Source organism: Triturus cristatus, chromosome 4_2, assembly GCF_964204655.1.
Source record: "Triturus cristatus chromosome 4_2, aTriCri1.1, whole genome shotgun sequence".
Lineage (NCBI taxonomy): Eukaryota > Metazoa > Chordata > Amphibia > Caudata > Salamandridae > Triturus > Triturus cristatus.
Window position 1 is genome coordinate 521599814 of NC_140586.1, and position 21736 is coordinate 521621549.

Here is a 21736-nt window from a genome sequence, read left to right on the forward strand (position 1 = left end):
ACCGTGTCATGCCACCATTATGCCAGGGCTAGACATTATAGTGCATGTGAGTATTGTCCTTTCCCCAAAAGTGGCACATAGACCACTGGAATGTTTCACATGTCCCTTTTCAATACACTAGTCATTTGACCTAATTTATTCCAAAATTGTGCTTTAAATGCACTTTTACTTTTATCTTTTTCAAAATGTTCAACGGGCAGAGGATCCTCCTATCAAAACCTTACTTGGAGGAAGGCTCCCTTGCTGAAATTCAGATCGGGTATTACATCTGCCTTCCATCAGTGCCAGTTGAGGATGTGGGCAGAGCCAATAGAGAGTGGGTGGAGCCAGTGGAGGAAATGGGCAGAGCCAGGTGAAAGTGGGTGTAGCCTCCGACCAATATTTGAGCACCTGGACTTCATATTTAACAAATTAAGCACTGGGGCACACCTTACTCTTCGCCCGCCGCCTGCCCATTAGGAGTCCGAGGGGCTCCTAATGGGCATGCGCAAGTCTGTGAAAACACAAGTGCGCATGACTGGGCATGGGCTAAAAATTAGCTCACCTTGCCCACTCATGCGCACTTGTGCTGCAATGCTGCCTGTCCCTGGCTGGTCTGACAATGCATGTCAGTCAACGGTCCAACGTCATGCTGACTGACATGCATTGTCAGTTCTCCCGCGGCGTCTCTGAACTTAAGTAAACTAAGTTCAGAGACGCCGAGGGAGCAGCAGGCGCGGGCGGGGGTGGGGGGATTAACGCCGCAACACCCCCAATGGACGCACCGCCACTGTTCCCATCCCTACAGGGCTTCAACAGTGGAAAATATGTGACTAGCCCCATGGGGGGCCTTCCTACCCCACAAATCTGTTTAAAAAGCACATACTGCTTTGTTTAAACCTGTCCTGCTTTGCAGAACTTGAACAAAGAACATGCACAGTGCCTCTTTAGTTTAAAGTTAGTAATCCAACAAAACCTTCACATATCTTCATCAACTCCAAGATCTTGGTAGATACTGAATGCCCTTCAAATTTGGAAGGTTCAGAGTTTGTTTGGACCATTTTACACCTCCCCCCCCCCCAATTCCTGACACCATTTCTCTGAAATAATCAGCAACAAGCCATGACCTGTAAACAATACAGGTTTCTTTCACAACTCAAAATGTACATGAAGAATTAAAACATCACTTTGCGTCAAATTTCGAGGTGATGTACATAGCAAGCTAAACTGTGATAGACAACAGTATCTTATAATTTTAGAGAAACTTTTATAATCACAATCAACTATGAGGTGGAGATGCTAAGCATTTTCAGATCAAAAAGCAGACTTATGCATGCACAATGCAAACATAAATAGGGAAATGTAATATGTTCTGCTAGTAGAAGTTGGCCATGTGCCACTGATATTGATAAAAAATAATTTAAGCAATCCATGCAAATGAGTGTGTATGTCTTCAACATGAACAATTCCACTTACTCAGACTTGGATTGTATGTCATAATAGGAATCTGTGCGTATTATGTAATCAATAAAACACTGGTGTCCCTAGGACAGGGCTGAAGTCCCTTCTGCTTTACATTCCTTGTCAGATGTCCAATACTTTCTAGTTTGTACTTGTATTTCTGATTTAAATTGTAAAACTGTTTGTTTAGAGCCTGTAAGAAACAAATTTGAAGATGTTGCTTCAAGTACCTCAAATTTCACTGTGGCATGGTGTCCTGACAGAAGAGGAAGAGAAGGTAGCGAAAGCATGAAAGGGGAGCTGTGAAATTAAACATGCACGGTGGCAGAAGGAGAAATTTAAGTTGCACTAGCAGAAGAAAACACTAGCAGTCTGAAGTCTGAAGGTGCAGGGCTGCAGGTGAGTTTTGTGTTTGTGTTCGAGACAACCAGACCCCAAGATGACCACCCAAAATCTTGCCCGTCATGGGCAATTGTGTCTGTGGCCAGAAAGAAGACTTACTCCACTACATTCTGAGCTAACTACTGGACAACCTAATCCCAAGTATTGGGACAGAAAAGTCCTCTTCATGGTTAAAGACATGCACCTCTGTTCTGAGTGCCCCTCTGTTCTGTTGTCTGGATCCCCTTAGCTGATTTTCTGTCATAGGTAAACAAGGATCATATGTGTGCACCATGACATAGACCTGTCCCATGGATTGCGGTCTTGTTGGTCTGGGAGGGGCACCCAATGAGCTACCCTCATAGTGGTGGAAGGCTATTGCCTTCACCAGGATTTAAGCTGCCAAGCTTGGTGGTAGCAGCATACCGTGTTGTAATCAGTAGTAGTGAACAGGCCCTTTTTACCCTGTATCTCTGGAGTGAGGCCTACAGGCTCACTTGCATTTTTAAAAGTTCTGCTGCTGTTTGCTAAACTCACCCTGTACTGGATGCAGTGGTTAATTTGTAAAATAAGAAGTGCCGGGGCTCTCTTCAGGAGGCAGCACTAACAGGAGAAATGTGCTGGTGCAAACTGCCTCCTGACTAGAGCCCCGGCACTTTTTATTCAGGAGAGGACTTGGCCTAATGGCTAGAGCTGCCGATTTCGGAGCTGGGGAACAGGGTTCGAGTCTGTGCGTGGCTCAACATCCTCTGATTCTGTGGAAAATCATATGCCTTCCAAATGAGTGTGTCCTTATCTGGTGCTATAAACACCGGTGCTGAGGATTAGGGTGCCGGTGCTGAGCACCGGAAAGCACCTGCTCAAATTAAGCACTGGTTGGATGTATGCTTGCCTAGAAATGGTACAGTACAGGGATAGAGCAGTACTGTGCAGTATATGTGTGGTTAGTGCATGTACTGGGTGTATTGATGCCTGCGAGGAATACATTACATGAGAGTGCTGTGCAGTGTGTACACATTGAAAGCATGTGTTTGGTGTATGTGTGCTTGGTGAAGTACAATACATGAAGGGTGAAGTTTTGTGCAATGTGCACATGTTGAATGTGTGTGTGCTGGCAGTGTGTGTGTTTGTAAATAGCACACCCTGGTACAATATAGAAAGGCTACAGTACTGAACAGTGCATGCAGACTGACAGTGTGTGCTGAATGCATGTGTGTTATGTAGGAGGGTAGGACCCTTCTGCATGGTTACCCCCACTTTTTTGCCTGGAGTCTGACTGGGATCCTGCTAATCAGGACCCCAGTCTATCTGCTTTCTCCCTTAAATTGTTGTGGTTAGTACTTAGGTTCATCCCAGATTGGATAATGGGGTACCCTTATCAGTCCCTAATATATGGTACTAAGATACCCAGGGCTTACGTACCCCAGAGGGCTCCATGGGCTGAAGCATGCATTATGCCACCCATGGGAGACCATTCAAAATGGAACTACAGGCCTGCCATTGCAGCCTGTGTACGCTGGTGCTAGCACCACTTACTAAAGATATAGGTTTCCTATATCTAGGGTCACTGCACTTAAAAACTATAAGTCACCCCAATAGCAGGCCTTTGCAATCCTGAAGGCATGGTGCTTGGTTCTAAGTGAGAGGGTGCCCCTGCATGAGCAGGACACCCCTGCAGACTACGGAGTCCATTCTCCTGTGTTGTCAGTGAAACAACCATATACTATATAGAGGGGCACCGGGTAATTACGCAATGACCATCTCGAAAATGGCCACAACGAACCCTATCATGTTTGGTATCAAACATGTTGGAATCATACCCCCACACCATAAACGGTGTGGGAGGTATGATTTCAAACACTGGAAGAGCGCTCCGTTAGGCTCTCAGTGTTCCCGGTACCAGCCTTCTTGAGCCGGACAGTACAAAATGGTTGCTGCAGACCAGAGACATGATTCTGCCCTCCTGCTGCTGAGCCAAGCTTGAGCAGGGGAAGGCAGAAAAATGGGCAAACTGTCACAGGGAGGTCTGACCACCTCCCAGACAGGAGATAGTGTATTGGGGCAGGGTGGGTGCGCTTGCCAGCACCACTCAGTCTGCATGAGGGGCACATTTGGTGTTCCTATGCATAGTCCAGTTCAAACCAGTCCTGAAAGCCATTGGATCCCACTCCAGTGCTAAACTGGACAAAGGACATGGGAGTAACCTCCCCTCTGTCCAGACCCTCCCCTGGGAGGGTGCCCTGAGTCATCCCAACCCTTTACCTAGGTTTCTTAAGGGATTACCTGGGTGTAGGTCCCTTGATTTGTCGTGGGATAAGATTCAGATTTGACACCACTTCTACTTCTACCATCTGGGCACTCTGGACTTCACTTGGGTTCGACTTCATCTCGCTTCCAGTCTGCTGCATTGTCTGTGTCTGTGCACAATACAGGAACCTTCCTAGGCCTGTGGGCATCAACAACACCTGAAGGAATCTTCCTTGGAGTGAAGGAGTCACTACCCTGCCTTTGCAGGCACTGCAACTAAGTTGACCGGTCTGCTGATCCTGAGGTCCTCCGGACTCCGAAAGGTTCTGCAATACAGATGGTTGTTTTCCACAGCTCCTGAGGCCTGCCCTGCCCTCTCACCAAGTTTGAGGCCAGTATCCCTCATGGGGGTTGCAATTACTGAACCCCTGTGCACAGCATCAACTTGCAGTTGCAAAGGCTTGTTGGCTTCCTTCCAGGAAGATCGTCAGGTTCCAAGTAGCCCCAACATCGAGCACCTCCAGTGACCAGAATCTTCAGCCAAACCACATTGTGTGCATCGTGGCCTGCATCCTTTGGTGAGCAGCTTGAGGTCCTCTCGCGACTCCAGTGCCTCCAGCCTGTGGGTCCATTTTAGGGTCACTGTTGTTTCTTTTGTACTCCTCTGATTGCTCGGGGTCTGCCCTGACTTCCCTGCTCGTGTTGAGTCCCTGGACCTTGCTGGCCCGACATTGCTCCTTCTTCACTTCCTACATTGGTAGCATTTGCAAAGGCTTGTTGGTGCTCCCGCTGGACACTGACTCCTCACCCCTCGACATACTTCATGGGACAGCATGTGGATGGCTCCTGGTCCTCCTCAGCATCGTCTGGTCCTCACAGCTAGAGAGTCAAGGTCATTGTCACCCATCCTGCAACACCCGACATCGAAGGGCATTCGTCTTCCAAGTCTCCTGGTCCCTCCTGAGTGGCATAGACTCTGTCTCCTCTGCTTGCAGGTACCTCTCATCTAGAATTCACCTTCAGATTCTACCGGACACTTTCTCCCTCTTCCCCAGTGGTACTTTCCTGAAGTCCTCCTTTGGGTTCGACTGCGGTTTCCGACACCACTTCACACATATACACCCGGCTTCCCTGGTGTAAGTAACGTGGGTACTAGGGTATCCACGGGTGGGGTGGCTCTCCAACCTTGTGTCTTCCACGGGGTTTCCTCAGGTTCCACTGGGAAGGGTCCTTAATCTTTAGAATCCAACCGCGACTTACACGTAGAGTTGCACAGAGCACACAGTCGTGTTCCCACACTGCACATGATCTACATGGGGTCCCTATCTACTCATATTGGGTGTTTCCTTGGGTCCCTAGCACTTCCACGTCCTCTCAACATTGTTTTGACTCGAGTCATTCTTAGTATATGGTATGGTCTCCCCCGGGGTCCACTGTCTATTACGTGCTAGTTACTGCGTTTCTTTGCTACAGTATTGTGTGCATTGTGTATATCTCCGGGTAGGAGATATTTCTATGTGTTAGAGAGTATTATATAATGATTACATATTTTTATAAATAACTTTTGTGGTTCATTTTCACTTAATCTATACTATAGGATAGCATTCTGGTAAAACAAGCTGCTTTACACTCCGTCTGGATTAAGCCTGAAGGCTTCTCTCCACAGCTACCACTTAGAGAGCTTTCTAAGGTTGTCTAAGACCTCTTAAATCACCATAAGGGTTGTCTGTACTGGTGCAAGGTGTCCACTTACATAAGTGAACATCATATGCCATGACAGCTTCTCACATGATTTTAGTGGCACAATGCATGGTTGTAACAATATTGGAAGGCCAGCCTGCTGTGAATATACACTGAGTGCACGAGTGCCTGCAATGGTATATGACGTGGAGGACCCTGGGTTCCATTTTTGAAGCCCAGGCCTGCCTGGTGAAGACATGAGGAGGAGAGGACTCCCGCTCCAGTCATATTTGTGTTTTGCTGCAATTATGTGAGTAGGGTGAGGGACACACTCGAGGGAAAGGTGGAAGTGACTCCCTTTAGACTTCAAAAGGTTGCTCTTTGATTCAGTGCTAGATCACAAGGATGGGGCCTGAACACATCTCAGGAAGGAGATAGGCCTGATAAGGGAATCATAAAGAGTAGGGCTGGGAACCTGTGATTAAGCTTTTGATGCACATATTACTGTGGCTAATATGTGAACTCTGGTCACTCCCATAAATTGTGATGTGGGTAAATCAGCTTTGGAGTCTTGCCTGCTGTGACAGATATCCTTTCATGGAAAAAAGCAAAGAGAAGTGTGCACTTCAAAAGAAGCAGAACTCAAGCATAAAATGTCAAATACTCAAACCCTAAATCACGTTTTTGGTGTTTGGAAATGGACTATAAGAAGGAGAGGTTGAGACCCCTAACTTTGGCATCTGGCAAGGAGCTAGGGAGTAAGGTCAAGTGGGGAACCCTGCCATGAGTACTTCCTGTGTGAAGTGTTTGGATTTGGCTGTTCACTGATTAGTTCATATCTTGTGTGCAGGAAGGTTTTCAGGTACCCCCATATGCTATCATAGACTGAGCCAAGCATCAGGCACTGTCTTACTTATGCCTTCTACCTCTCCTGGGGTAGAGGCCATCAACCAGGACTCTCCAGCCATCTCTGTCCTGGGCTTTTCTTTCAATCTGACTCAAGATGTAAACCATCTACATACAGTCAGCCTTGAGACCTCAACACCAGGTGTTTCTTGGCCTTCCTCTTTTCCTTTTCTCATGAGGGTTCCAGGAAAGGGCTTCTCTGGTGGTGTTTGATGTGAGCTTGCGGAGGGTGTGACCTATCCAGTTCCAGTGCCTTTCCATGATTTCTTCATGAGCAGAGAGTTGTAAAGTCTGCTGCCATAGGTCGTTGTTGCTCATGGTGTTTGACTAGCAGATTTGGAGGACTTTCCTCAGACAGGTGTTGATAAAGGTCTGGACTTTGTTGTTTGTGGTCATTGTTGTCCTTCAAGTTTCCTCTCCATATGGAAAACGTATTTTACACTGGTGTTAAAAAGCCGTCTTACCTTGATGTCAGGTATGTGCAGCCCTGCTTGTCTATGACACTGCCCAGGTAGCTGAAAACCTCAATCTCTTCCAGTGAATCATCTGCAAGAGTGAATGCAGTTGTGCTGGCTGTGTTAGCCTTCAGAATCTTGGTTTTCACCTGTGGATGTTGAGGCCAAGTTATGTTGATGTGGCTGCAATTGTCAGTCTTCTCTTGTATCTGCAGATGTGTATGGGAGAGTAGGGCCTGGTCATTTGCAAAGTCCAGGTCGCCGAGCTGCTTCAAAGGTGTCCACTGGATCCCTTTCTTTTACTTACTGTGGATGTCTTCATGATCCAGTCTATGGCTAGCAGAAAGAGAAAAGGCGAGAGCAGCAACACTGGTCGACTCCGGTCCTCACTTCGAAGGCTTCAATTAGTTGTCCTCCATTGACTATCTTGCAGGTCATTCACTTATAAGAGTTCCTGATGATTCTTACCAGTTTACCTTGCACACCACAGTGGCAGAGGAGTTTCCAAAGGGTCTACCTGCCCACACTGTTGAATGCTTTCTCATAGTTGATTAAATTGACATAGAGGGGGGAGTTCCATGCCATCAACTGCTCAATGAGGATGCAGAGTGTTGCAATCTGATCTGTGTATAATCTATCTTTCTGGAAGCCAGCTTTCTGTTCTCATTACTGAGCATCAACTTATTCCTTCATTCTGTTCAGGATGACTCTGTTTAACACTTTGCCTGGGGTTGATAGAAGAGTTATCCCTCTTTCTGACAAGAACCAATCCTGCACTGACTCGCTGCATTGACCCCGTATACCAGAGGGGTCCACCATTGAAGTAATTGTGTGACCAGCATGCCAGGATTCATGAATGCCTTAGTGGAGGGGCTGCCGTGGTGTCGGCAATTGCACTGAAGGGGTCTATTTTGTGTCTGGAGGTACAACTGCAAACCCACGTGGAAGGAGGGGCTGACAGGGCCAAATTACCAAACACTTTGGGCTGTTGGCCAGAAGTGAAGTGAGGCTGTGACCACTGAGTCTAGTTGCACAACAAGATCTGCCCTGACTATCCCCAGAGGACCTGGAGGATGCCGATGAGGATGTCACACCCTCCTTGGGCTCCAGTCAGAAGTCGAAGAATCAAATTCTTCCACTGCTGGGGAGAAAATTACTTACTGCATCTTTGCAATCTGGAAGCTACTCTGATTGCTGGGAAGAGTCAGATGCTCCACTCAGGAGACTGACCCTGCCGGGTGCTGCTGCATTTACCATGAGCAGCCCAACTTCTCAGAGCAGGATCAGAAATTGCGAGTGCCCATGCTTAGGGCACCAGATAAAAAGTCAAATGCCTCTGTGCTGCCGTAGTGGGTAACAGTTGAACTGGGACTGTGGAGCCCTGGGGGATTCACTGTTGAAGGTGCTGAAGCGCCATAGACACTTTTCACTAATTCCTAAGAGTCAAAGAGGAACTCTAGAGTTTGGCCTACTAGTAAGCATTCCCTGGAAGCAGCCACCAGTGTATGGGGAATAACCCCAAACATGTTATAGGAGAAAAGGTGGATGTAGGATTGGGGTTTCATCTTTATGAGTTTACATGCAATTCCTTGTTTAGAATTGATCTAGTTCTATGGAATTAGGAATCAGAACAATTAGAGTGTTCCTTGTATTTATTACTGTGGTATAGAATGTTGTGCGAGATGCTTGATGTGGTGATTACTCTGCTTGCATGGGCCACGCTCGGGGTTGTCAGAATAAAGACGTAACTTTACAATTCAACTGTTGTTACTTCAAGAGTCTGGCGATGAGCTGGCAACCTCGTGAACCCAGTTTTGTGAAATTTGTATTTTTTTCCCCTCACTTTCTGCTGTATGGCCTTTACTGCTGCTGGACACTGCACATTTCTACATTGATTTTGCAACAATTTGTGAGGATTGAATGAACCGCTGCGCTGTTCTGGAGTTGGTTTCTGCTGTCGTGCCATTCTGGAGTGCCTTTGTGGTTTAGGGACATTTTTGCAGATTTTTTACGTTTTGGGTAAAGAACGGCTAGGTAAGGTTTCCTTTTGAACTTACCTTTCGCTCCAATGGTCATCACGAGCACACCCGTACTTCTTCATTGCGAGCGCACTCTTGTGCTCCTCATTCTCCGTGTGGTCTTCTGACGTGGCCAGAGCATTGACACGGCTGTGCGTCTTCACGACTCCTCTCTGCATTCGTCTGTGGAACTCAGCATCGAAACTCAGCACCGACAGCAGCACGTCAATGTAGGCAATCTAGTTTGTGACCTCGCTGTGCCGCCATCTTGATTTACACTTAGCGGTGAATCTCATCACATTTTGCTTCGCTTCTTTAAGGGTCCTCACAAAACTTTTGTCCCCTCAGGCTTATATTTGCTTACCTTGGGCTTTTACCAGCGCATTTCCCAGCAACAAGCGTACGCTTTACCAACACATGCTACAACTTTATTTCTTATTTTTCCAGTTCAGTAAGTACATTTATTTACGCCTTTATTACTTTGGCCTACAACCAGCACTCCTAATTTATTACTTTGGCTTTGGTCTACAACCAGCGCTTTCTGCAACTACTTTCTGGTGTTTATCCAGCACACCCTGCAATATTTATTTTTTGTGCGTTGGCGGCTTTAAATTAAATTATCATTCGTTGAAATGTCTACACCAGAAGAACCTCCCAGAAGCAGTTCAGCTTTCACCTAAACAGTTTTATCTGCCCCTGATGATCCTAATATTCAATGGCTTGAACGGAAAGAGCAGTTTTTTAAATTACATTGCCATTTTGGAGGATTGTAGTGGGGTTTTTTCCCCATAAAGGAGAAAAAGAATCTTAATGTAATGCTTAGGTCCTGAAGGATTAAGAGTGTATAACCAACTTCAAAAGCGCAACAGACCTGCTGACTTGGATGTTTTTAAATTGGCATTATTAGATTTGGAGGAAGATTCTCTCCCACAATGTGTGAGGCAGTCATGAGACATGCTTTTTTCCAAAGAAAGCAGGAAAAACATGAATCTATTGAGGATTACGTCTCGGCACTCCAAAAATTAGCCATTACTTGTTAATTTGGTAACCTGCATGATGATTTTATAAGAGACCAGATCATAATGTATACTAAAAATGAGTCTATTCAAGATAGGTTATGGGTAGATGAGGATTCTAGTCTCAAAGACATTATGGCTATTGATAAAAAAGCTGAGCTTTCAGAACGCTGTGCTAAAGTAACATTGGGTTAAGGCAAAGCGGAAGGGTCTGAGTCTGAGAATAAGATTTCCGATGGTAAAAAAAGACTTCCTTTAACCCTTCACAACATAGGGGCCAATTCCGATCCAGGTCGGAAGGGCACCAAACGCAATCCGGCCGGAAAAACTACGAGCCGTACGCGTGTTTCCCGCCTGACTCGTACAGCTGTACGTGCGCACAAGTACGATGCGAGCTATGTGAAATTCACCGACCGAGTCGTTTCCGGGTCGGAACCGCTCCGTACGTCTTGGCCGTAAGTTAACCGTGGCGTACAATGGATGTGATTTACGACTGAGCCTTTGTGAGTCCGCGTCGGACCCCCTGTTACCCGCAGCCCTACGACTCGGACACAGAGGGAGACCCAAGGGTCCCCTTAACACAGGCATGTACGGTGTGGATGGCACCGAAGTGTACCCACTGTAGGGGGCGCCCTTGTGTGAGACATACCCATTCAGTCAATGGGAGCCCATGTACGCGTCGTACGACCAGCTCCCATTGACTTCTATGGGAGTCCGACCGAACCGAGTCCGGCAGCATTCGGCCGCATCGTACTCGCTTTGTCAGACTGCAGGACTCCGGCTCGGTCAGAAAACATTCTGGATCCGGCTCGGTTGGAGAGCTTTCCGACCCGGATCGGAATCGGCCCCATAATAGTAAGAAGGAATTAGAAAAAATATGATTGTGGTGATCAGGACCTCCAACTGAATTCTCAGGTTAACAAAACGGTTGGCAATTGCTTCTCACTAATCCGAGTGCTGAGAAAGATCCTCCCTTTTTTGCCTAACTCTGCTAGAACGCAGGTTGTGGGATGCGTAATTCTCACAGACTTGATTACTGCAACTCTCTATATCTGGGTGCGCCTAACACCCTTATCGGGAAGCTGTACAGAATACAGGCCATTGCAGCAAAACTTGTTTTAAATAGGCAGCGAGGGACCTCAACCACATTAGCCATGCGAGATTTGCATTGGCTGCCGATCCACCAGCGAATTCAATTCAAAGCTCTATGCACTGTCTTTAGGGCAGCTCATGGAATGGGCACTAAGAACCTGCAAAGAAAATTCAGCTGGTATTCTCCAACCAGAAACCTTCGTTCTGCTTCTGCATTTCTGATTAATGTAGTCAGGTTCAGGCGGTAAAGAACAGGTGGCAGATCTTTCTCTGCCGTTGTTTCTCGGCTATGGAACACTCTCCCTTTGGATCTACGTCAGGTCCAAAGTCTTATGGATTTCAGGAAAAAGTTAAAAACTTTTTTATTCCCTAGGCTGGAGTAATTTTTCCTTATGATATTATCTCTCTTTTCCTCCCTTCCTGTTTCACACCTCGGCTGCCCCTATTAACTTCTGGTGGGGACTCTCCTTTTTAAGCGCCAGGATACCCGTCGGGTGATAGAGCGCTATATAAGCACCTCATTTCATTACATTACATAACTCCAGAAATCCTAACTATGCTTGCTACAGGTGTGGAAGCTCAGCCCATTCTGCACATTTTGATAAGTGTCCTGCTAAATCTGCCAAGTGTATTGAATGTGGTTTAATTGGGCATTTTGCCAGAGAAGCAAAAAGGTAAAGTTATGTGTATAAAGGAGAGTGATGATGAGCACTCCAGTTCCGATGAAAGTAGTGATGAGTGCAACACAAAGCACAATGAAAAAAGCTAAATTTTAAATATTTCTAGCCAATCTAGTAGTAAACCACTTTGCTGGGTTTTTTTTTGGTAAGGGTTTCCTTGCAGGTAGCAGCCGATTCAGGTTCTCCCAACACCATTATTGCAGAGAATATTTAGATGAAACATTTTGTTGATGTTGTAGGCAATCAATTGGAGTCTTCTGATATTCCTCCTGGAAGCTATACTGGAGAGAAAATAGATGTAATTGGCTTTAGACAGCTTGTGTTTAGATTTAAGAGTAGACATGCTTTATGCAAGTTACACATAGCCAAAGAGGGACCCTCAGTTTTGGGCTGGAAAGATCAAAAGAAACTCAAAATTATACTTGATCCTAATAGCCCTGAGCAAGTACTGGTAGCTTGTAATGGAAAAGATACAAATAATTGTGCTTTACGAGAATTTCCTGTGGTATTCAATGGCAAAATTGGAAAGTTGAAAGGTTTTACTCGTTATCAGATTAAAACATGGTGCCACACCCAAGATCCACAAGGCATGCAACATTCCTTTCATCGCTAGAGATGAAGTAAAGGCTGAATGAAAAAATTAGCTGGAGTCTGGCATTATAGAGTCCATTGAGGCTTCTGAATGGGTTTCGCCATTAGTCGTTGCTAGACGTGCCAATGGTAAAATACGTCTAAGTGTGGATTTGAGAGGACTTAGCGATAATATCATTGTAGACCAGTTTCCTCTTCCACGCATCGACGAGATGTTAATGTAACAAGAAATGCCAAGTGGTATTCCAGGTGGTCTTAAACAAAAGGTCTACACATTTAACAGCTTTTTGCACACCTTTTGGTTGCTACCAGTTTAGATGTATGCCTTTTGGTTTAGCGTCCGCAGCAGCCGTCTTCCAAAGACTTATGTTTGAACTTTTTGGCGATTTAAAGGAAGACAATATCTTGATTATGGGTAAATCTAAACATTATGATGAAGTTTTAAGAAAGGTACCTGGTATTTTTTGTAAGAAGAGTTTAACCACTGAAATGAGTAAATGCAAGTTTGCCGAAAGGAAAGTCACTTATTTAGGACATGAAATTAGTGACAAAGGTATTAAGCCAAAGGAGAAACTTGTTGAAGATATCAACCAAGCTCCTTCGCCCAAGAATAAGGATGCATTACGCTCATTTTTGTGCTTAGCAGAGTTCTACTCTAAAATTTTTTAAACTTTTCGGAAAGAACTCATGATATCCGTTCTATGTTGAAGAACAAAACCAAGTTTGAATGGACTAATATTTGTCAAAAAGCCTTTCTTGATATCAAGAGTGCCATCAGTAAGCTCATAAATTGCAAGCTTTTAAACCCACATCTACATCGTTTGTCACTACAGATGCTAGTGGCAAGGGTTTGGGCAGTGTCCTGACACAAATTGATGATGGGATGCAGAAATTGTCATAGCATTTGCCTCCAGGTCACTTTCTCCAACGGAACAAATATACTCTGTTATTGAAAGAGAGACTTTGTCTTGTGTGTGGGCTTTGGAGCACTCTCAAAAACTTTTGTGGGGGAGGACGTTTACTGTGCGCACTGATTATAAGCCTTTAACGAAATTGCTTACCACGGATGGTTTATCAAGGGCATCGGCAAGAATTGCTAGGCTTTCTATGCGACTTCAAGATTTTAACTATGATGTTCAATATGTTCCTGGGAAAAAGAATGCCACTGCCGATTTTATAAGTAGATTGTCTCTGCCTCTTATAGAAATCAATATCAATTCTTGGAATGATGTTTGTGTTGCAAGTTTTTTTCTAATTCAGAAGAGAAAGGTTTACAAAGAGAGGAGTAGGAGAAATCCCAAGGTGATGATGAAACTCTCAAACTTGTCAAATTTAAAATTCAAAATTGTTGGGGTTGTGTCAAATCCGAACTTTTTGGTGAACTTAAAGCGTTTTGGGGGGTTTGGAATGAATTAGGTGTTGATGGCATGTTTTTTGTGAGAGGTGACAAAGTTATCCCTCCACTTAGTTTAAGAAATAAGATAATTTCTCAGTGTCTTGAAGATCACAGTGACATTATGCGTACTAAAAAGAATATTAAGTTGTATTGGTGGCGAACAATTGACATAGAAACTGAAAGTTTTGTAAGGTCTTGCATTGAATGTGAGTGTGCTGATAAGTCACAGAAAACGTTTAATCCTCCATTAAGTTCCTTAGGTTGTCCTTCTCTTCCCTGGGATGATCATCATGGGCCCTGTCATGTGGAGTGAGGGTTCACATAAGTATATCCTTGTACTAGTAGATTTGTTTTTCAAATGGTTTGAACTTAAAGTGGTCAGTAAAGCTGACACCACTAATGTCATTGACTTCTTAGACAGTGTTTTTGTATGTGAAGGTTTTCCTAAAAACATACTCACTGATAATGGTGTCCAATTTAAGTCTGCTGAGATGAAGAAGTTTCTTGAAATGGCAGGCATTTCGCATTGATTTTCTGCACTCTATCACCCTAGGAAATATGGTGCTGTGGAAAGGGTTAACCGCGTCATCAAGGGCGTTTTGCAATTGGCTATCCAAGGTAGGAAAAATTTAGATTGTGAACTTAAGAAAATGCTTTGGACCTACAGTCACTAGTCATGATTCCATTGGTGAGAGTCCCTTTGGTGTGATGAGAGGCTGTATTTCTTTTTCCAAGGTCAATCCAGGCTGGATGGATAGGAGTAAACAGGTGGGGTGGGATGCGGAAAGAATCAGTTGTATTTTAGCTTCACAACTTAAGAACAAAGAATATTTTGATAAGAACCACTGTGTTTGAGATGTTAAGTTGACTGCTGGGCATGGGTTTGTGTTAAATCAAGCAGGAAGATTGCTAAAGGTCAAAGCAAATTTAGTTCTCCTGTGCAAATTGTAAAAGTCTTGAACAACACAGTGAAATTGTCTGGTGGTAATGTGTGTCACATGAGCCATCTATCGTTGATTCAAAATATTCATGGTCTCACGTCTAAGCATTCCAAACAGCCTGGTCCTTCACGTGACTACTGGTGGATTAATGTTCACCCTGAGAATTCGCCCTCTTCAGATCCTAATTCAAAATTTTATATTCAGAATGGGGATGGTCTGAGTGGTCTTTCTACTGAAGGTCTTTCGACTGAAGTGTGCCCTGAGTCTCTGGGCAAAGTGAGTTTACTGAGAAGAGAGTTAGTACTTTTGGTAGAAGCAGTGTGAAACCTAAGCGACTTGAAGACTGTGTATGTAATTCATAAATCCGGGTTTATTTTGTACAGTTTCTCCAGTTTTTTTGTTGCTTTTTTAAACTTTTGGTTTTTTTTCTGTAAGGAGGATGTGTAGTATTGGGGTTTCATATTTATGTTTTTACAAGCAATTCCTTGTTTGGAATTGATCTGGTTCTATGGAGTTAAGAATCAGAACAATTAGAGTGTTCCTTGTATTTATTTCTGTGCTATAGAATGTTGTGCGAGATGCTTGATGCTGGTGATTACTCTGCATGCCTGGGCCACGCTCGGGGCTGCCAGAATAAAGAAGTAACTATACAATTTAACTGGTTTCCATGTTGTTACTTCAGTGGGACAGGGATTTGCCTGACTACTAGAGTCCCGACCTTAAGGCATTGTGTTACTGATTGTGAATGTTTTGTTATTCCTTTGAATGTGTAGAGTCACAAATAAAATACTTCTTTTTTTATATAATAGATAGTATTGGATTAGACATTGATTTATGGTTCGTACTGTGTGCACTTTGAGTTATGAGTCATGTTCACTTACCTATATTTACACTTTTCCCCCAAGGGAGTCTTTGCTCATCCACAGCTGACACTGAGAGTCAAGTGCAGAAGCCGTACTTGGCCATGTTGCTCAAGATACATAGCAGGTCGGACCTCAAGGCATTAGGTGTAAAACACCTCAACAACCACTGCTGAACCCAGTAGCCCCTGCTTGCCCTGTGGCCCTCTGAAAGGAGTTCTGACATTAGGGGAGCAATTGTTAAAGGACATGGAAACAAATGAAGCCTTTTGTTTGCTTTGCAGATGCAACAAGTGGGTTGGTTGATGGGTGAATTACTAGCAAGGAGCTGGACAGTAAGAGAGAAACCACTTGCGAGAGCAGAGGTTCAGACTGATGAAGAAGTACCTTTAGAAGCAAGTACCGTACTGTGAAAGTAACTAACAAAGGTTTGCAGAACCCAATCATGTATATGCTCCAGCTGAAGCAAGTGCAGCCCTAAAGACACTCTATTGCCCTAACTCTTAAATTTTAATTCATTTTTATTTTCATTTCGCATTTAAGGGTGTATTTATGTATGACTGATTCTTTGTAATAAAGGCACTTGTACCAAAAGCACCTGCAATAAACAAGTCAGACTTTTCATTCTGCAGTTTTTGTTGATCTGTCAAGACTTTAGAGGTCAGGTCATCCTAATCTGCAAAACAAATGTCAATAGGGAAATCAGCAGTCAGGCTTACACTCTATTACTGCCAAATAGATAGAACGTCTTCTACAGAGGAAAAAAACTAAAAAAGATTGCATTCTTTGCCGAATGCATGTGTGGAAAAAGGATTCAATGCGACAACATTGTGTGACAAGTGTTCACTTTTCAGATGCAAAATAGCTTCTCATTTATTGCTATGGAACAACTTACTAGGAGGTGGAATGACAGACCAAACAGAAAACTGTATACGGTGAGAATTGTTTAGTTTCCTGAAGCCCACTCTTAATACTTTTGTAGAAAGGTATTAACAAAAGCCCAAGCAGATAAACCTGCTGTCAAGACAGACCTTAAAACGCTGAAGTGTATGACCAACTATTTAACCATGAAGCATAAACTACTGAGGATATCCAATTTTTAAATTCCTGTTGAAATGCTTCTTGTAATTAAACAGTGATGCTTTAGCCCATGGTTGACATGCTATTTATCTTCGACAACCATGCTCTTTGTCTCTCAATTCTTGTTTATCTAACAACAACATTCAAAATAGATACACGCTGGAAAATTTAAAGTTTATCAGAACATTGGAATGCTCCGGACCTCTAATGGCTGGTAGAAGCCCAGAGAGCAACATTACAATGTATTTTTCATTTCACAGCTGTTGCTGTGAACAAAGGCCTCTCGAAGCCCGAGGGGATTTAAACCCCCTTGGGCTCCGAAAAGCCTTTATTTTTTACTAATTAAACATTCTACCCACTAGGTGCAGAATGTTCTAATAAGCTTAGAGCCCTCTATAGCAGTCTCTACCGACCAGTAAAGGCCAGCTCCCTTGTTAAAGGCCCTTGCCTTCGACTCAGGCCTTTAACGCTGGAGCAGGCCTTTAATGACCGGTAGAACCTGCTATGTCGAGCTTTAAGGCTATAATAAGCAGACCCAGCAGACACATTCTAGAATGTCAACATCAATTAATTGGAGCCTACCTCTGTGCCATTACTTAATGCAACCTTTGAGCTTCAATCCTCTGCAAACCTTCCAGAATTATAAATAAGACTCCTTGAACCATGATCGCTATAAGAGTGCAAACAATCCCCAATGGGAAAGTGCCCCGTATGTAAGACCAATCTTGCGCAAACATTTGTAAGGTACTATTGTGACTTGAATTCATTCTGTCTAACGTTTCCAAAAGGAAAGGAGATATGTTGTGACTTGATTGTTACCATATACTCTTTCCTTAGTTACACCTTCCCTACTGCTCAGCCATGGTGAGTGCTGGAGTGCTTGGTGATGGAATGGAATGCTGAAGGCTTGGTGATGTCATGGAATGCCTGGGTGTCTGGTGAGGTGCTGAGTGTCAGTTGGAGTGTGCAAGCTGAGCAGCAGGGAGGCTGCTCCTGCTGGGGCTAAACTTCCTATCTTCTTTATACTTACTTACCTGAACCTTACCATCTTGATTACTTATAACTGAATCTTAGTAAACCATCATCTACAATCTACTCTATGGCAACTAGTGTTGTGGAAGATAGACTGTATATGAACCTGCTGAAGAAACTGGAGCTCAGAAACTAGAACTAAGGAACCTGAAGCTTGAAGGAAACGCCCCACCCGTGTCCCTCATCACCTGAACAGCCTGCAGTCTGGGGTGTGTGACCTTCTTGATATCAATGAAGTTATTTACTGATACCATCTACGGCTACCAGTGACCTTCTTATACATTATTACAGGTACTTACTCAGGGTACATGTGGAAAGGTCACAGGGAGCAACAATAAATGGGTGAATATTCATGAGGTCTAAATGAGTGATAATAATAGAAACAAGCACAATGGTATTTGGACTTACTCCTGAGAGTACCAGATGGGAAAATAAATAGTCTCACAAATGTTTTACCACGATTGCTGTTACACACTGGGCACTTTCCCATCAAGGATTGTTTGCACTCTTATAGCAAGTACTATAACCTACGGTAAATGTTCTACCTTATCGGTCCCATAACTAGATACTTGGCCATCTCTCCAAGACTCTAATTATATTATATATGCTTTATAAGGATGTCCTCTTATCTTCTTGTCCTGATGAGACCCTACATTTAATACAGGGTTAAAACATGGTCAACAACATGTATAAAATCATAACTGATAAGCCTAACTCAGGTACAGGCTCAGAATAATCATACCTAAGGACTCTAAAACTTATGGCTGTTTGTTATTTTGCAACACACTTTCTGTTTTCTATCCTACTACTATTACTATTACTATTACTATTATGTGGTGGTTCACCTCCACTTTGGACACAGTGCATTTTCTGTTACCTACATATGGTTTCACTTTTTGTATCAAATATTATAATGTTTGTACATTGGAGTGATAGCCTTTTAGTATACAGGAAAAGCTGTATTTAGCAGACATAAAAGGACATCTCAGACAATATTTTGGAATCCTATCTGAAGAATGAAGCTGGCTTTGTGGCCCAACTCTCTCCTAATGCACCCATCGTAAAACTGTGAGAAGTGACCATGGCTCTACATCTCTTTGCAGAAATCAACTGCATAGCTAAGCAGCTATTGGCAATGCAAACATATATTATTGATGAGTTTAGGTCCTATATAAGTCATCATACATGCACTTTTTCCTCACTCATATATCCTTTCATCAGCCCACTGACTCCATCTTGCATTCGAAAAAACATACCAGCACCTAAACTTGGCGAGAATATGCTTGTAATACAAAAAATAAAATGAAAGCTAGCTGTCTTGCAACTGTATTATACATAATGTGTTGTTGTTTTAAAGTTCCAACATAGCTGCCAAATTTAAAAGCAGCATGTTTGCCATATTGGAGTGGTCAAATTAATGATAGGCTATACACAATGCAAATGGCCACTCAGAAGTTTTGAACTGGAATATCAGACTGTCTGGCACTGCCAGATGTGTTAGCTTTAAGAGTCGGTCAGATGTGTTGGGTGGTTTTGTTTTGGTCCTGTCATGGCCCACATGATTAAAAAGTGGCCTACATACTGGTCCTTTCAGGCTGGCTTGTCTGGAAGTGCTAGACTGACATGCTGCTTGACGTTTCAGTCCAGCACTCTCACTTAGTAAAATCATGCTGGGTGGCCATCTTTGAATGCAGAAGTGCATTACATATCATAGGTTATGCTCAATGTAGCAGACCTTAGTTGGTTATGGTGGTAAGCCAATGATGAAAGCAGTATGTCTAATTTGTTTATTATGAAATGTTATGTTAGATGCCGTAGCTCCAATCTGTTTATTATGAAAAATGACAACAATGGAGGTAGGCCTGACCTATTGGTGTAAAAATCATATGCGAAAGCCAATAGGCATTTGGAGTGGATTGATATTACATTGTATTAATGACTGTAGACAGGCATTTCATTTTGTTACATAGATTCTCACAGAGTACTGAAGTAAGGAAGGATTTTGGCGCTGGTTACTTCCATAGACAAGCGCTGGGAGTAGAAGATTTGCTCTTCAATAATACTTGGTAGACCCTAATGGGAAGCCCTTGTAAAGGAAGATGGCGGATTGTATCTGCCGCTGAAGGACGCGTCCGCCCTCTCCGGGGTCAGATGCCTGCCGCGCTGCCTCCGCGCCCGATGTGATTACTTTCCTACATTACGATGCAGCTGAATAGAACAATGCCACAGTTTAACCTCTGAAGCGATATCTATTTACCTACGGTTTCTCGGCATCCCGGTGCAGTGAGCCTCATCTCCTTGTTTCCTCCAGGCTGCGGGCTCACGGATGTGCCGGCTGGTGGGTGTCGGCTCTGTGCTTCGCGGCGTCCACGTAGCGGGATGGCTCACAGCTAGGAGTCCACTTGGAGTCTCCGCCCCGCCTACGCTGTTGGATTCTCGGGCCTCTCGGCTTGCCGTCGACGGGCCTGTAGGTGTCCTGTGGATTGGGGGCAGATGTGGAGGTGTTGGTCGCGTCGTGCGGACTTTAGAGTCTGTGACTCTGTTGGGGAAGCAGCTGGAAGTCATGGCCCCTCCACGGACAACTCGCCAAGTGCGAGTTGAGGCACGAGCAGAGAAGGATGCTCATTCTGCAGTAGGGGAGCGCCTGGAAGGTGAGACTGTCTCCACGATTAATTCAGCTTCTGATAATGTAATATCGCCACGGAGAGCTCTACCTGGTAATATTGCTCTAGTTAGCCCAGCGGATCTTCAGGTGGGGAAGCCTATTTTAAAGCTTCTGCGCTCGGAGAAAGTTACAGCACTTCTTCAATCCTGTGACTCTGAATCTGTTGCCCCTCCCTCCCGGATGGCTGAAGTCCTCAACGCCGCGGTCAATGAGGGGTGGGGGGGTATGGAGGTATCATCTCATGTTTCAAGATCGGAATCTCCTGCTGCGGGGGTGGGCTCAGAGGTCTCAGCTGGCTTGGCTTCTCCTGATCCTCCTCTACTTGTCGATGCAGTCGAAGTGAATTCGCCAGTCCCTGTTCACATCATTCAAGCTGAGGATCTCAACAGTATAGGTGGTGAGCTTTCTGATGGTACCAGACAGGAAGCAAGCCCATGTAATGATCATAATTATGCTAACACTGGAAAAGTAACTGACAATGATAATGTGATTGGGGGCTGTGAGGAGCAGATGAACTTACCTACTGAATCTGGCAAGGAGTTGCTCTCTCCTGCAAATCATGGCTCTCCTGGGCACAGTGGTGCTAACACTAGGATCAGTAGCGCTGTGCATGGCCCAGAGGGTGATACCCCGAAAACTAAGGGTTTTAAATCAAATCGATCTGGTAAAGGTGGTAGAGGCCGAGGTCGAGGTGGTACTGGTAATGTGGCTCAAATCACTGATGTTTTTGGTCGATTGAAGGGCACCAGCTCCTGCAAGGCTGGCTCAGGGGTGAGCCCACTACGCAAATGGGTTTCATCAAAGAGCGAAGTTAGAAACATTGTCTCCAGATTATCCAACTCGGGTTTGGGAGGTATAAACACCCATTCTTTACGGAATAGCTCAGATTTGCCGGTTGATTTACTGGCAACTATGGCCGGCCCTTCCCCCCCAGCTCTCTTATCACCTAATAACTCTACCATTGCTGTTATTGATACATCTACTATGGATTATGTACAAGCCTCAATCGAGGGCCAGTGCACTGACTATGGTCAAAATGTTGCTGATGGGGCGCTCCACTGCTCTAAGGGTCCAATACTAGCTGAGCGTAATAATCTATCTACAAGATCTCACTCTTCTGCCTCCCCCCTCCCCCAAGGTTCTCAGGCTACCGCAGAAAGTGCCGCAACTCACATTTCTGTGCAGAATCAGCTGGACGGACGGTATGGTGGCGTGAGGAGCCTTCTCTTTCTAACATAATGCAGGCTCTAAATATA